At 38.1% G+C, this 16,624-nt stretch overlaps 1 pseudogene; it reads left to right on the plus strand.

Moving 5' to 3' along the window:
* The first annotated feature begins 5,173 nt into the window (after window positions 1-5,173).
* The window catches only part of LOC131330118 (probable LRR receptor-like serine/threonine-protein kinase At3g47570), a 36,283-nt pseudogene continuing 24,832 nt past the window's right edge, over window positions 5,174-16,624 (plus strand).

Raw genomic sequence — 16,624 nt, forward strand, 5'->3', positions numbered from 1 at the left:
TCCTATCTCTCGGCCGTGTAATTCCCTTCAAAACTTCCCCCATATCTTCCCTTATCCTATGTCCACCAAAAGCTAATCCGGTCATTCATAGACAGTTCTAAAGAGATGCAAGTAGGGATCTGGACTCCTGCACAACTCTAAATATTCTCGCATAATAATTTTATGGAATTGACTCCTACAAGTCGTTTGAGTGGAAATTCTTAAATTTTTTTACATGTGTGGGGTGAAAATCCCTTCTTTTTTTTTTTTTTTTGTTATCAATCATTTTTCAGTTTGAATGTATAAAATTAAACCATGGCTATGCACACATACAATATTGTTTTCTATTCGGATCTTACAAGTAGCAATATATACGTATAAAGTATTTATTGTATTACAATATGAATATGAAAATAATGTGATTCAGGCCACTGCAGTCAGCAAATGGTCAACAAATGGTCGGTCCGCGTTTACTAAGTCGTGGAGGGAATTACAGCTACCTTTCAATTGATTTATCCATGAATACACATAGTTTGCCTCCCCACTTGCACTACAGTTGGATTCTTGCTCCAATTTACTAATCCCAGATTTTTTTGCCGGTACTAATCCCAGACTTATTATTATGCCTTTCTCTAGTTATAATGGATGCTAAGAGCTTAGTTCCAACTAGACCTGTCATTGGGCTGGATCCGATCTGGATCCAACAAATTCGAATCCGATAAGACTTGAATTCGATATCGATAGTGATAATCCGAATCCAAAAAATTTGGATCCAACCTGAAAATCCGAATCCAATCCAAAAACTTTTTTACTTCAAAAATTTTAGCAAAAAAAAAATATTCTCCAAAAAAAATTAAAAAAATAAAAATAATAAAAATACAACTTCTTAAACATTTTTTTTTCAAAATAAAAAATTTACAGTATTTTTTTAAAAAAAGGTTAAATAAAGTTTGGATCGGATTGATAACGGATTTAATCCAATCCGATCCGTATTTGGATTATTGGATTCGGATTATCGGATTACCGGATCGATGTTATCAGATTCGGATCGGATCCGGTCCACTAACATGAGCTAGGGACCCACATTTATGTGAGAGGGATGTGGTTGAGGTGTGACAAATTGATGTGCCCCTAGCATCTTCTTTTTACCAATGGCTCCTATATATAAAGGAATAATTTCTTAAGGAATTTTACCAATTGGAAGTCGTATATTATCTTTTTAATTTTGTGGGGCTCTCGATCGAGATCTGGTTACCTAACCTGAGCCTCTAGTTTGGATGGATGGGTTCTCGCCTGGCCCTTCGCCTGAGCCTCCTAGTTAGTGACTGGGTTTGCCTAGCCTGCATAGTGAAACACGACTAACAAACCACACCGGAGGGACTCCGGAATGGTCCTCCGGCGTGAGAGTGAGATAGTACGGAGCAAGAGGTTAAAGCATTAGGGTTTTGAGGGTAGGAGATGATGCACCTCTTTAGGGTTGCTTAGCTTCTTTTATATAGAGCATCCTTACTTGCTCCCTAAGTAGTAACATGTGCCAGGCACGCTTCGGCTGATGCCGACTGACGTAACAGATCGATAAGGTTGCCAAGAGTCTTTTGCATGAGATGGCGCACCCATGTGTGCTCGTGCTCTTCACATAACCACTCGGATGACACCTTCATCATACCAAATAAGATGGTTATATGCATGTGAATGAGTTGGCATAATGTTCACCGCCGTGCCTAGTGTTCGAGCACTAGACCAATGGTAGTAATGTTTACCGCTATGCCTAGTGTCGAAGCACTAGACTGATCGTAGCGACTCTATAGGGCTCGTTTGGATGGGATATTGAGAAAGGGTATTAGTTTTCCTGTCACGTCCTCGAAATTAAACATAGTTATAAATGATTTACATAATAAAAATACTCACAAATATCCGTACGGTACCCAAAAGATCACTGTGTTCTCATTCCCTCAGCAAATACTTCCATGTTCACACGGTTCCAAAATATTACAATATCGGCTCAACGGCCCAATATTTAACATAAGTATCGAATGTCAAAAAGGTTTAAGGGTACAATATTCCAAGTCAAAGAATTACAATTTTAGTTACAAATGCATCTTCAAAATAAATTTATAAAGATGAATGAGTAACTCCTTCAGTTAGCTTTCAAAAATAATGTCCACACTCCAAGCACGCCAAGCAAAGCAAGCTATGATTCCGGATTAGCACCTGAAAATAATATAAGGCTTGAGCTACACTAGCCCAGTAGAAAAGTCTACGCAAACTCTATATGCAAATGAGCGAGACGAATGAACGAATGATGGGAAATCAAATGACAACGAAGGAAGCACAACTTTCATGAACAAGTGTCCCAAAATCTCCAATTTTTCTTTTATTCATCCGATAAATCATACCCGTTCAATTCATGTCTCAACATGTCGTGTCGTTTGTGTGTCTGAGCCGAAGCTCCTGCCGGGCTAATTTTGGGACCCCGATATCCCCTGCCAAGCACCCACCTTGAAGGTTAGGCCTTGAGTGATTATTTTGAGCATTAGCTCCTGCCGGGCTAATTATGGGACCCTGATATCCCCTGCCAGGCACCCACCCGTCGATGAGCCCTGAGTGTTCGCGCGTCGTTCACAAGCTCAAGTGTATGGTTTCATACAAATGTCGTGCAAAAGGCTCATATTTATCCCTCCTTAGTTCTACCAATTTTGGAACGATTCCAATAAATGTACATATATATAAACATATCATCTTTCACAAGGCTTTTGGAAGAAAAGGCTGCAACGACATAAGAAATTTTGGTTTTTGTCCGATGGTCTACCGGTAGGGAACAGTGGTCTACCGGTACAATCCATAAGCAGGAGGAACAAAGTTTAGGTTCACGGAAATTCGACCGGTAGAGGAAAAATTGGTACCGGTAGGTGTCCAAGAAAAAATTGTAATCCTACCGGTAGGGAACAAATCCTACCAGTACAAACTCAAAACAGAGGGTACACATTATTACAACGACAAAGTTCTACCGGTAGAGAAAAACGTCCTACCGGTAGAAATCCGAAATTTGGCGATTTTGACAGAAAAATGCAAATTTCGATCAAATCTCAAATTCAACATTACAAGCACGATTTCAAACACCAAATCACTCATAAAACATATAAAGAGTGGTAGAATTTCCTACCTCGAGTATCCAAACCGAAATCAAAGATATGGAGCAAGCCCTAGCTTCCGGAATCCCAAACCAAGCAAAAATACACCAAACCGGGCTCTATTCAACACAATACGAGCCCGAATATGCAAGTAAACGATGGAGTTGAGTTAGATTGTTGTGGGTCTTAAGTGATTGAGTGAGTTTTTGAGAGAGAGAATGAGAGAGATCGAGAGAGAGCTGAGAAGAAGAAAATGGAAAAAAAAAGGGCGCCGCTATTCGCAGCCCTTTATTTTCTTCCGTAGCCCACTACATTTCGGTAAATGGTTGTTGAAAATCATAAATAACATTTCGGTAAATTGCTATTGAAACAAAATTATATTTCGGTAACTACATGTCGAAAATATGTTCAACTTTCGGTAAACAACTGCCGAACATGCATTTTCGGTAAACATCTGTTGAAAAAAATATTATATTTCGGTAATTGGATGCTGAAAATATATCTTAATTTCGGTAACTAATTGTCGAATATAATTGAAAATTTTTAACGGGCTATGGGAGTAAATAGAGGGCTGCGAATAGCAGCGCCCAAAAAAAATGAAAAAGTTCTCCTGGTATACACGGCACACACACATGCACTAATCACACAAACACCCATGGCTTTCAATTTCTCACACTTTGACCCGTAACTTTAATTTTCTACATTAAACCATCATTCATCAATTTATAAATTATTAACAATATATAACAGAAATTTACGGGTCTCTACATTTCCCCCCTCCTAAGACTGTGGGCCCAAACTTATCACCTGGTTTGGCAACCCAAAAACGCAAGGGTATTAGGTTTTCCCCCTCTTGTGCCGACTAATATCCCCTGCGGGGGGATTATTTATGGGTGGGTTTTGGGGTGTTATTAGTTAATACCCCCAGATAAGGCCCATCCTCCTCCATTTCAACTACAAAAAAATCTTATCCCCCATTTTATCTCTTATCCAAACCAAGTACTATTTTATCCTCCTATTTTTAATACCTCATCAAAACCAACTACTATTTAATCTCTCTCCATAAATATCACATCAATTTGGGTCATCGCTTGTTAACCAATACCCCTTACTATTATATCCCTCATTCATAAATAATACCCTTAATCCTTATATCGCCTCCAAACGAGCCTGTGTATTGCTGATGGACCAACAGCCCTCACTTGCCCACCGAGCACGCACTATCATAGCCGAACCTCGTTGCCGAGCCTAAAAGCTCAAATGTAAGTTCACGTGCTTTGGATACAACGTGACTTGTGGCCTGGCTTTCGCCTAGCACCGCGATAGTGGCCGAACCCTTAATGTTTGAACCGTAGAAAGGAGCATCAACCTCAATACGGGTTGTCCGAACCATAGCAAGGAGCGTCGACCTCTTTATAAACTGGCGGTTAGATATTCCATATCCGAATGTTGCCGTGCCGAGCCTATTTATCCAAACCTAAGAGTTCAATGCTTGACTCGACCTTACTATGAGCTAGCCGAACCACCGTGTCTGAGCCATAAGAGAGCTTGAGAACGTGTCAACCTCAACATAGGCAGATAGGCCGATCGTTCATATATTCTTGTCTGAACATCACATTTGTGCCGAACTAAGCCTGACCGGACCTAGCAACCTGGTCAATGCCTCGATCAGCTTAGACAGAATCAAAGACTTTAACCCGGCCTTTCGCTGAACAGCATATTCGGCCCACTACGAATGCTATACATTCTTGATAAAGTTCAATCATTACCATGTTACTTTCCTTTCTTCTTATTTTTTTCCTTTTCTTTGGAGAATTTATTTATACAAACCTATTGGAAAATATTTATTTAACTTTAATTATCTTTTCATCCAATCAAATTTTGTCATTTGTCGCGATGAGAGCCCTCCTTATTAATGACCACTTTGCTTTAATGTATAATATGGATAAATAGATAGAAGTATAGATATAGATAATGCTAGTTATTCCCATTTAGCCGTTTGGCTCATCGGCTCATTACAAACAAATCACCTTTTTTTATTTTATTTTATGTCGTTAGCCGTGGAAATGTTTGGCCAAAGCTCTATATATAGTGCCTCATGTTCTCATTTTTCTATCACCGAGAAAACCCAGTTCTCTCATTCTTTCACTTCCACTTAGGTAACATTTCAGCACTATCTCCCCTTCTCACAGTCAAGTTTTCTTCCAAAAATGGTACGCGGCTTTGTTCACATAACCCTCTGGGCATGACCGTTGGAAGAGGAAGTTTGAGAGCATTTCGGTTTGAATCTTGGAGCCATTATAATCCGTCATCTCCTTCACATAGGGGAGGACTACAATAGACATTATAATCCATCCCGATTGTGTTTCAGGCCAGCTTTTCTTTCACTCTTTTCCTCAATATTTCGCTATCATCCTATATATGCTCTCAATTTTAGATTACTCTGCCAATAGTTTTATGAGAATAAATTACATACACCATCCGTGTAAATATTCGTTTCCTCCAAATCAATTACATTTTCCCACGTTGTTAAAACAGTGGTCCTAATTAATAGAATATGGCGATGTGGCGCAACGTAATTGATTGAGAGAAAACAAATATTTACACCGGTGGTGTAAATAATTTAATCTCTAGTTTTAATTATTTGCTTGTTCTCTCTGTTTCTTACTGCTGTAATTAGATTTAACTAATTGAAACTGCAGTACGTATTTTGTGCTAGTGTTCTAACACATTCTCCATCACCAGATGGGTCTGCTATTTTCATGGTCCTTATTCCTTACTCTCTTGCTTTCGGCTTCAACAGTTGCCGACTCTGTTCATCGCGGGAACGAGACTGACCAACTAGCCCTTCTCTTGTTCAAGGCCCAAATCAGGGGGGATCCTTTTGGAACTCTCAACTCGTGGAACAAATCCATTCACTTCTGCCAATGGATTGGCGTAATATGTGGCCGCCGCCACCCCACGAGGGTCACTGTGCTGAACCTGGATGGTCGAGAATTGGTGGGCCCCATATCGCCTCACATTGGAAACCTGAGCTTTCTTAAGGAACTACGGCTGCGTAACAACAGCTTCAGCCATGAAATCCCACCACAACTTGGCCGTTTGAAAAGGCTACGAGTGATACGGATGGGTAACAATTCATTTACTAGTGAAATTCCCACCAACATATCCGGTTGCTCTAACCTCATTATCCTTAGCCTTCATAGAAATAGATTATCAGGGAAAATCCCCGTGGAGCTATGTTCCCTCTCTAAGCTACAGATACTGAGTATTTATAAGAACCAACTAGTTGGAGGAATTCCTTCTGCTTTTGGTAATCTATCGTCTCTGATTATCTTCTCGGTGACAGAAAATAGGATTGGTGGGAGTATTCCTCATGCACTGGGAAAATTGAAAAAGCTAGAATCTCTTCAATTAGGAGAGAATAGATTGGTTGGTACCATTCCTTCCTCAATCTTTAATGTCTCTTCTCTCATAGAGTTTGGTGTGGGGGCTAACCAACTTCAAGGTATGCTTCCCTTGGAACTCGGAAATACTCTTCCTAATCTTCAAATCATTGAAGTTGGTATGAACTTATTTACTGGATCTCTTCCAATATCCTTATCTAATGCCACCGAACTGTACATCATTGGTTTTGCATTTAACAAGTTTACCGGAAAAGTGCCTCATTTGGAAAAGTTGAATAATCTTGTGCGGTTAAACTTGGGTAAAAATCATCTCGGATCTGGGGAAGCTGATGACTTGAGTTTTCTCAATTCTTTAACCAATGCTACGCATTTGACCCATCTATATCTGACCATGAACAATTTCAAAGGGTTATTACCTAACACGATCAGCAATTTCTCAACTAATCTGGTCATTTTGCAAATAGATGGCAATATAATAGTTGGGACCATCCCAACTGGGATAGGGAATCTGGTCAATTTACAAATTCTTAGTCTGTCCGATAACCGTTTAACAGGTCAAATTCCTTCTGATATTGGTAAACTTCAAAATCTAGAGATTTTGGGTCTCTTCAATAACAAATTCAACGGGGACATCCCATCGTCCATCGGAAATTTAACTCGGTTAACAACTATTCTACTGTTTGAAAACAATCTTCATGGAAGTATCCCTTCAAGTCTGGGGAAATGCCAAATGTTGGTGGGACTAAAACTTCATCGAAACAATCTTATCGGTACCATACCCAGACAAGTTATGAGCCTCTCATCATTACTGTATTTGAACATTTCTCAAAACAATTTGACTGGTTCTCTTCCAATGGAAATTGGAATTTTAAAAAATCTCGAGGAACTATATGTTTCTGAGAACATGTTTTCTGGTAAAATTCCAAGCAATCTTGGTAGCTGTGTGAAATTGAGATTGCTATACATGGAGGGTAACAAATTCTCAGGAGCGCTTCCTTCGTCTTTAAGTAATTTGAGAGGTTTGGAGGAAATAGATATTTCTCACAACAATTTCTCAGGACCAATCCCTGACTATTTCGAGAACTTTGTCTTCTTGCACATATTGAATCTGTCATTCAATGATTTTGAAGGAGTGGTACCGAAAAGAGGCATATATGGAAATGCGACTGCAGTTTCTGTCAAGGGAAATAGTAAGCTCAGTGGGGGTATAGTTGAATTGGAGTTGCAAAGTTGCAACTCCAAAGGGTTTACAAAGAAAAGATCTTCTCTTACCATGATTTTAATAATCTCGATAGCTTGTGGGCTTCTCGGACTATGTCTGATGTTGTGTTTCCTCTATCACTGCTCGTTTAGAAAGAAAACAAATGTGTCTTCTTTCAGGTTATTAGAGAACTCGTTTCTGGAATTGTCGTACCGAAGTCTACTTAAAGCTACTGATGGGTTCTCTCCAACCAATTTGATTGGCGTCGGTGGCTTTGGGTCAGTGTATAGAGGAATTCTTGATCATGGAGGAAAAGTTGTTGCAATTAAGGTACTAAATCTTCAAGCCGCTGGAGCTTCCAAGAGTTTCATAGCTGAGTGTAAAGCCTTGAAGAATATCAAACACCGAAATCTTGTTAAGGTGCTCACAGCATGTTCAAGTGTTGATTATCAAGGCAATGATTTCAAAGCTCTCATATATGAATTCATGGTCAATGGAAGCCTCGAGGAGTGGTTGCATCCAAATGAGAATGGACATGGGGTGCATAATGAGTCAAGAAGTTTAAATCTTCTTCAGAGGTTAAACATTGCAATTGATGTTGCTTCTGCACTTGATTATCTCCACCATCATATCTCAGAACCAGTTGGTCACTGTGATTTGAAGCCCAACATTTAACGTTCTTCTAGATGAAGAAATGGCTGCACATGTAGCTGATTTTGGGCTAGCAAGATTCTTTCGAGATACTACATGTACTTCGTCTGTGAATCAATCAGGTTCCGTTGGCATAAAGGGGTCTATTGGTTATGCAGCTCCAGGTAAATGTACTTCCTAGCACTTTTTGGCTTTCCTTCCCTTCCCAAAATCTAGACCATATTCACATATCTAGAATTCTTCGAAATCGTAATTGCATTTTTTCACCCCGTAAATTGTAGAGTATGGCATGGGAAATGAAGTGTCAACATCCGGTGATGTGTATAGTTATGGAATCCTTGTACTGGAGATGTTTACAGCCAAGAGACCTACTGATGGCATGTTTATTGATGGTATGTCTCTCCACTGCTTTGCTAAGATAGCTTTGCCTGAACAAATAGAGACCATTCTTGATCCAACACTGCTTCAACAAAGAGAACAAGGGCAAGCAAGCTCAAGCATCAACAATGGTCATAGCCAAAGATTTGCTGGAAGTCACAAGGTTCGGGAGATCTTGATTTCAATACTTAATGTTGGGATTGCCTTCTCAGAAGAACTTCCTAGAGATCGATTGGCGATGAATGACGTTCTTACTCGGTTGCATGCATCCAAGAAGACTCTTCTTGGAGATTGAAAATGGATCAGGGTTGAAGTGTGACCGTGACTAGGTATGAACCCTTCACATTTTCAATTGTCTCGACAATGCCTGCACTTCTTACTAAGCCAAGTAAACTCTGTACTAAGCCAGCAATCTTTAGTTTCCTGTGCTTTGATGCAGATAACTTAGAAGGCCTCCGAGCAATCCTCGTTTACCTAGGTTAGCCCATCTCCAAACATTAAAATTTTGAAGTTTGACCTATTCACAAAAACAAAACAAACAAAACAAAAAAGAAAGAACATTTTGTAGTTTGCAAAACTCAGCGATGCTCCTGGTCCAGCACGAGCATTTCATTTTGATCTGTAATTGATTTTTGCTTTTGTTTTTGTTCTATTTTTTTTCATTCTAAGATTCTTGAGGGAACACTATGTCTTTAGCAAACTTAAGGAAAAACTAAATCAGCTATATTCATGTTAAATTTACCTTCAAAACATTTTGAAAATACCAGAGAATCATTATTTTATCCAACCAAAATTTCCAAATTCCTATTCAATATACTGGAATCTTAGATTTTACAAGTTTAAGTTTGGGCACGTGATTTTTTTTGCACTATCTTTTGATTCTTGGAATTGAAGTTTTTAGCTCTGCAGCTTCTTACCTATGTGTTAAAGTAGATAATTATCTAAGTGCATCGCACTGTCCTCAATAATTCTAATAATTTTTGTTTTTCTAATCGTAGGTACTTGTGGTGCGCGCGATTGGCCGTAAAATATCTCGTGGCTTAAAATTTTACGTTACAAGTGATGTTGTATAATTGCTTTGGCTGCTTCTTATGGATACTGTCCTATTTATTTCCCCTTTCTTTTACGTTTTTTTTTTTTTTGTGTGTGTGAAAAATGCATCTTATCTCCCATAAATGTCCTTTATGTTTGTTAAATAAAAAGTCCTTTCAGAAGGCGATGACTTGCGATGACAATTCTCTCTTATACTTCATATATAGATACCATAGTTCCAATAGAACGGTTAAACGAGCCGGTCTATGCAAATGCTTTCCAACAGTGTGACAGAAAACAATGTTCCAAATTCATAGCTCCACGTGAGAGTACGTAGTGCATACATTTTGAACACGTAAAACAAAACTTATCCAATTTGTACAAGTTCATGGGTGCAATAAGAATCATTTCTACAAATAATTCTTTTAGCTAGACCTCAGATTTGTGAAACTCCAGAAAATGTATACCTTTTCATACACAAAATATGAGAATTACTACAGATACCTTTTCATACACAAAATGTGCCCCATATGTAACCCAATTTGCCCCAGGTAGTTCAAAAGCTTCTTAATAATTTTGACAGGGAATAGCAATGTATTGTTTTTGTGCAAAAGAACTTATACTAGCACAATCAGTGAGAAATTAGTACTATAAAAAATAAAAATAAAAATAAAAACCCAGCCATGCCAATTAAAGAAAGAATCAAAACAAGCATCGATCGCGACCTCTTTGTGCAACTCTCGCTCCATGACAAAATCCACAAATTGATTTTCAATCTGATTGCCCTGTTAGCCCTAATTTCAAAAAATAACATAAATCAAAAAATTCTTTGGTCAAAACTGATTCAACACAATAAAATACACAACATATACAAAAACAAAAACAAAAACAAAAAAACCTAGAACATAGCCTAATCAGTTTAGAAGAGCAACATTTGGGTTTTTTTATTTTGTCACATTTAGGCATGTAGCTTGGAAAATTTTATGGCTCAAAACAGATGAACTGAAACGAACTCCGTTGATTATCCAATTGAATACACAATTAGCAGTAAATAAACAGAGAGAGAGAGAGAGAGAGAGAGAGAGAGAGAGAGAGAGAGAGAGAGATTTGAGCAGAATCAAATTTTCAAATAAACAAAAACCCTAAACAAAAAACCAGATTTTCGAAAACAAAAAAAACCTAAAAGTTGGGGTTGAACAGATTGACCGAGAAAGAGAGAAAGAAAGAGAGATACCTCAACGAAGGTAGAGTCTTCGTCGTCCTTGTTCGTCGTGGGTGTGGGTCTTCGTCGTTCCAAACAAAACCCTAGGAAAGTTCAGTTTCAAAGAGATAGAGAGAGTAAGCAAGAGAGAGAGCTCGCAAGACGGCGAGAGCGAGATAAGGGCCATCGTTCACCGGATCTGAAGAAGAACAAGGGCCGTCGTTCGTTGTCTATCTTCGGCGTCTTCTCTCTCTCTCTCTCTCTTCTCTCTCTGTTCATTCGTTGTTCAAAATGAGGCGTGAATCAGATTTTGGGGGGTTCTAACCCGTGTGTGGGAACCCTGGAAGGATATTACCCGACCGATATCATTTTAAACCCGGGAATTGCTCTTTTAAAATCTAAGCCGTTTACAGCCAGCGTCCGCATTTTGGGAAGAAAAGGACATCCTCATTAGATGGTTAGTGTGTGTATATATATATATTAATATATATAATTAGTAAATGCACACGTGAGATATCGCATGTTAGCAATTTCTAGTAATGTGTTTCTACGATCTAACAAATCTAAATAATGACCCCTAAATCAAAGAATTGATTGCAGTAACCTCTCGTATGACCTCTGTTTTCAAGCGAGCAGCATGACCAAACAGAGCATTTGAACTACTCCTTGATATGTCCTCAAACTGTATTCTGCTCCAAAATACAAATTCTTCAAGTCCTAGTGACTCATAAATCTTTCAGCGTCCTCTTCAACATCACAAGGTCCATTTTCTACCACTGTCAAAGTTTGCCCCTACTCCACTAATTGTGTTTCCTATTTCCAAACCTTGAATACTAACAGATATGACCATGTAACATTTACATAGACCTGGCAACACCACCTAGATAATTAATTGGGCTTCCTATGCCTTCAAGATCAACCACCAGAGGTACTTCGCAATCAAATTAATGCAATCCGTGGACAATTCGTTGGGCATACTTGGAAGAAACTACTTTACATATATCCTTGAAACATCTTTATTCATGTCTTCCTTCTTTCTGATGTCAATGAATCTGTTACTAGACTATTTTAAGAAACTGAAATTTTGCTGCAAAAGTGAATGATAACTCTTAGATCATGATCCATCATAGTGAAATTAATCATTTTTTTACCGAGCACGTCGAACAACAGTTTGTAATTTCTGGGCCTACTCCTAAGCTGGACGTACAAGAGAAGGGCCGCAAGCTAACTGGCATTTGGCTCGGGCATGCACAATTCTGTATGTGTTATCTACTTCATTTATGGTTTAGAGTGATGTCTCCTAGCCTGAAATGAAGGATGTGAAGAGGGTTCCTCTTTGTTATATATGCCTCATGACGCGTCTCCAAAGCATGAGCAATGGATGACTTGCTATGTGGATGGATGACTCGTTATGGACGTGTCTAGCTATATGGATGCTGCTGAGAAGTTCTAGAAACTTTACAAAATATTCAAGGCCAATGCGGCACAAGAATGGTAGTTCCCCCAAAGCATATCAAAGTTTGCCTTTGTAATTTGATTATATTACACAATTTAGTAGTATTGAACTTTCTCGAGATTCCGTTTCCATTTCAGGAGTTTTTGCTCACGATTTATCAGCCTCTCTCTCACGTTCTCTCATTCTCTCCTTTCTCTCCCCTTGCATGTTAGTTAAGACCTTCCTTAAAACTAGCAAACTTTTTAAAACACTTCCAACTTAACACACACTAGCACATAAGATAGTACTCCCATAGTCCCATTGGAGCACTAAAGAAACATAAATATTCACTATTCTTAACTAATGGTACTAATACACATTTTGAAACACGTTTTGGAGATGCTCGATCAAGTTCGCGAGTTGGAGTTGATTTCCAGGGCCCAGCATTATAGTGGTCAGTATGGGAAAATAAAAGGTTAGAGCTCAGACCATTCGATTGCTTTGCCCTTAGTATAACCGTACTTGTTTAATTGTCCTTTAGGAAGACTTGACTTACTCCATCCAATTGGTATTGGTCCCTATTCCTCCCACTTGGATTTACACTAATGGCAACATGGCTATGGGCAACCCCAAATTTCATGCCATTGAATATCTATCGGACATGAAATTTCACGAAACATAAGATATGCAGTACGTTGGATTTGGGGATGCAATAATATTAATCCCCTCATTTATAAGCTGCCTTTTGGTTAACAGGTTTCTGATCAGTTTCTCTCCTTCTATCCCTTGCATTCTCCTCCTGTTATAGATTTCCAACGAATGGGATTGCTTAGCCAATGAATAGGCTAACCTATTGAAAAAACGATTAAAATATTTAAAAAGACGAGAAAAATAGAGGTAGAAGTTCTAGACAATTCAAAAGGATAGAGCTATAATCTGAGAACGATTTCCCTGCTTGATTCAATGCACCTGCAACAATAATTCTAGGAAAATCTTTATTTGCAGCGATAACCAAAGCTATCGGAAATTTCAGCGCTTCTATCAGGGATAGTGAACCAGGAAATGGAATGAATGTTGTGCCCAGAATATATGATAAGCGCGTAAATGTTCATATAAGCGCCCCTTAATTTATCCTCGCTAAGTCCATTTATATTATTACTCAATATTTAATGCTTGATTTTTGTGTTTTAGGTACTCGAAGGCTTTAATATTTTAATGGACCTTATGAATACTCCTACTGTGCACTCTCCTGTGCACGTCAATCTTGAAAGTGAATTGGATGCAGAAGAATCCATGAATCATTTGTACAGATTCATGTTTGGTGGGTCCAAAGACTTCCTATTTTGATTTATAATTGGACCAAGAAAAAGAAGGCCTAAGCCATTCTCAGCAATGGGCATGGCCCACCATATTTGGAGAAAAGATTTTTGCTAGGGGCTTGGAACCCACTGAGGATGGAATTAAAAAAGGGTCGGCTACAGCTTTTATAAAGGTAACGAGAACAAAGGGCGAGGGATTATTACGCAGTACAGAGAAAAAGGAGAGCTACGCAGACTCACATGCAGTCGGAAGAAAAAGAGAACAGTACGGCAGTCAATAGAAAAATCAGTCCGATGTTCTCCTCTCCGATGTCCGGCTAAACTCGTTTCTAACGTATAGATGAAACTCGAACTTTGAGTAGCGATTTTTATGTTTTGATTTAGTGTTTTTATTATTCAAATCGTGGTTGTATGACTTGAGGATTTATTTGCGGTATTAATTTTCTCTATAAATCTTGTGTATGATTTTCTAGATTTTCATGCACGTTCATACAACAGTTCTTTATTGTTTTGTAATAGTTGAGTAAGATGGGTTATACTCCGCAAGACGCGTCGTGCTATTAAGCGATCCGTGCCATAGAGACGGATCGTACTAGTAAGACGGTTCGTGCTAGGCGGTGATACCCCATGCTATTCAGTGATTCATAGAAATCTTTTGGCGATACCGTGAGGGCCCGCGAACTCTAACGATATATGGATTGATTCGAATAATAGACCTTTATCATCGTATAGAAATTGTTACAACGGGTCGAGTGGATTCGAAACCCTAGATCTTTTCTCTCATAAACTCTCTTTACTTTTTAATCGCTTTACATTAATTTATTCTGCGTAATTTTAAGAAATCAAACCATCAAATCCTTTTTCAAATTAATTTAGAAATCGATTGAAGCAATCGCAATTTAGCCTTCATAATCCCCGATGAAGATACTCGGAGTACTTATCGCTATCTTTTAGGTAGTAGTAATTATTCTATTTTACTAATTATTTTTGATACGGAAACGACACGATCAAATTTTGGCGCCATTGCCGGGGATTACAAGCACGGTTGCGTTGTTTTAGTTGATTTTTATTTTAATTCCTAGTTTAGGTATTTTTAGTTTTTTTTAATTATTCCTTGTATTTGTTTAATTGCATTCTTTCTTTATTAGCATTTTATTGTGTCCAGCACAAGAATCGAGAAATTTTAGCGGACAGGAACAAGAAGTAAGCTGCAACATTGCAGCTTAACAATAAATTCAATTGGCTTTTCCAGGCGCTGTTAGTTTTCTTATTGTTCTTGGTTTTAGTGTTTTGTTTATTTTTATTTTTATTTTTATTTAAGTTAGGGACATTTTGTGTTATATGTTTGGTCGTCGATCATTGGACCCATTACTTGATAATTTTGACCCAGAGATCGCACGGACATTTAGAGCTAATCGAGCAGCCTCTCATCACCATTGGCCTTCACCCACTTCACTTGTTACAATGGCTAAAAGAATAGAGGCTGCAGATCCACTAGCGATCGGAGATTACTTTCTCCCATCCGCATACAGCTCACCATCATGCATCACTACAAGAAAAATTCAATTGGGTGACGAATGAAAATCGTCACAAATTGCATGTTTTTCGTCACAAGTAATATATGTGACAAAAAAAAATTTGTCGACTAAAGGTTGTCGAGGATTCCTACCTGGTGACGAAATCTATTTTTCGTCACCTATAGTACCTTTTGATGACGAAATATTTCGTCACCAAAAAGTGAATAATTGGTGACAAAATTTTTTTCCTCACTTATTGTGCTTTTTGACGACGAAAAAATTCGTCACCGATGGGTCACATTGGTGACGAAATTTTTTGTCACTAATATAAGAAATCGGTGACGAAATTTTTCGTTGCGAAAGATGTTTTCATATGGGAAAAGAAATCCATCTTTCTTGCTCTTGCTGGGTTTCGAACTCGAGTCCCTTGAGTTTTTCGCGCAAGTTCCAACCAACTGCACTACACACACTTTTCAGTAAATATTTGAAATATCTAATCTATAACACATATGTTTAACATGAAAATATATTTCGAATGTAATTTTGGACCTTTAAATATTAAAATTAGCAATTTTGATAAACATGAAAGTTGTAGGCAATTGAGTTATTGTTCAAACCCAATTTGAATTATCTCAATCGGAGATTTTAGTAAAGAGTTATGTCCGAAATACATTTAGTGACAAAGCGTAATTCATAAATTTCGTCACGAAAGGTACCCATTTGACAACGAAATATATTTTTTGTCACTGAAAGCGTTAAAATGGTGACGAAATTATTTTTCGTCACCAAAGTTACGCATTTGGTGACGAAAAAAATATTTCGTTACTAAATTGCTCACATTTGGCGACGAAATATATTTTTTGTCACCAAATGATTATCTTTGGCGACGAAAAATAATTTTGTCACCTTTTTTAAGCTTTCGGCGACGAAAAATGTATTTTATCGCCAAATGGGTACCTTTAGTGACGAAAATATTTTTTTCGTCGCTAAACAGGCATAATTGGTGACGAAATTATTTCGTCACGAAAGTTATCAAAATAGTGACGAATTTATTTTTTCGTCGCCAAATATACTCATTTAGTGACAAAATTAAATTTCGTCGCCACTTTTTCGTCACTAATTTTCATTTTTCTTGTAGTGCATAACATTGCCTACCACTGCCTCAACACAATTTGAAATCAAGTCCAGTTTGTTACAAACACTCCCATCATTCTATGGACTTGATAACGAGGGCCCATATCAGCATTTAGGGGACTTTGAAGAGATTTACTCCACTGTTAAAATTCAGCACTTCACTGATAATGCCCTTAGGTTGAAGTTATTTCGATTCTCACTTAAAGATAAAGCCAAATACTGGCTTAATACTTTGGCAC

This window comes from Rhododendron vialii, chromosome 6a (genome assembly GCF_030253575.1).
Source record: "Rhododendron vialii isolate Sample 1 chromosome 6a, ASM3025357v1".
NCBI classification, from domain to species: Eukaryota; Viridiplantae; Streptophyta; class Magnoliopsida; order Ericales; family Ericaceae; genus Rhododendron; species Rhododendron vialii.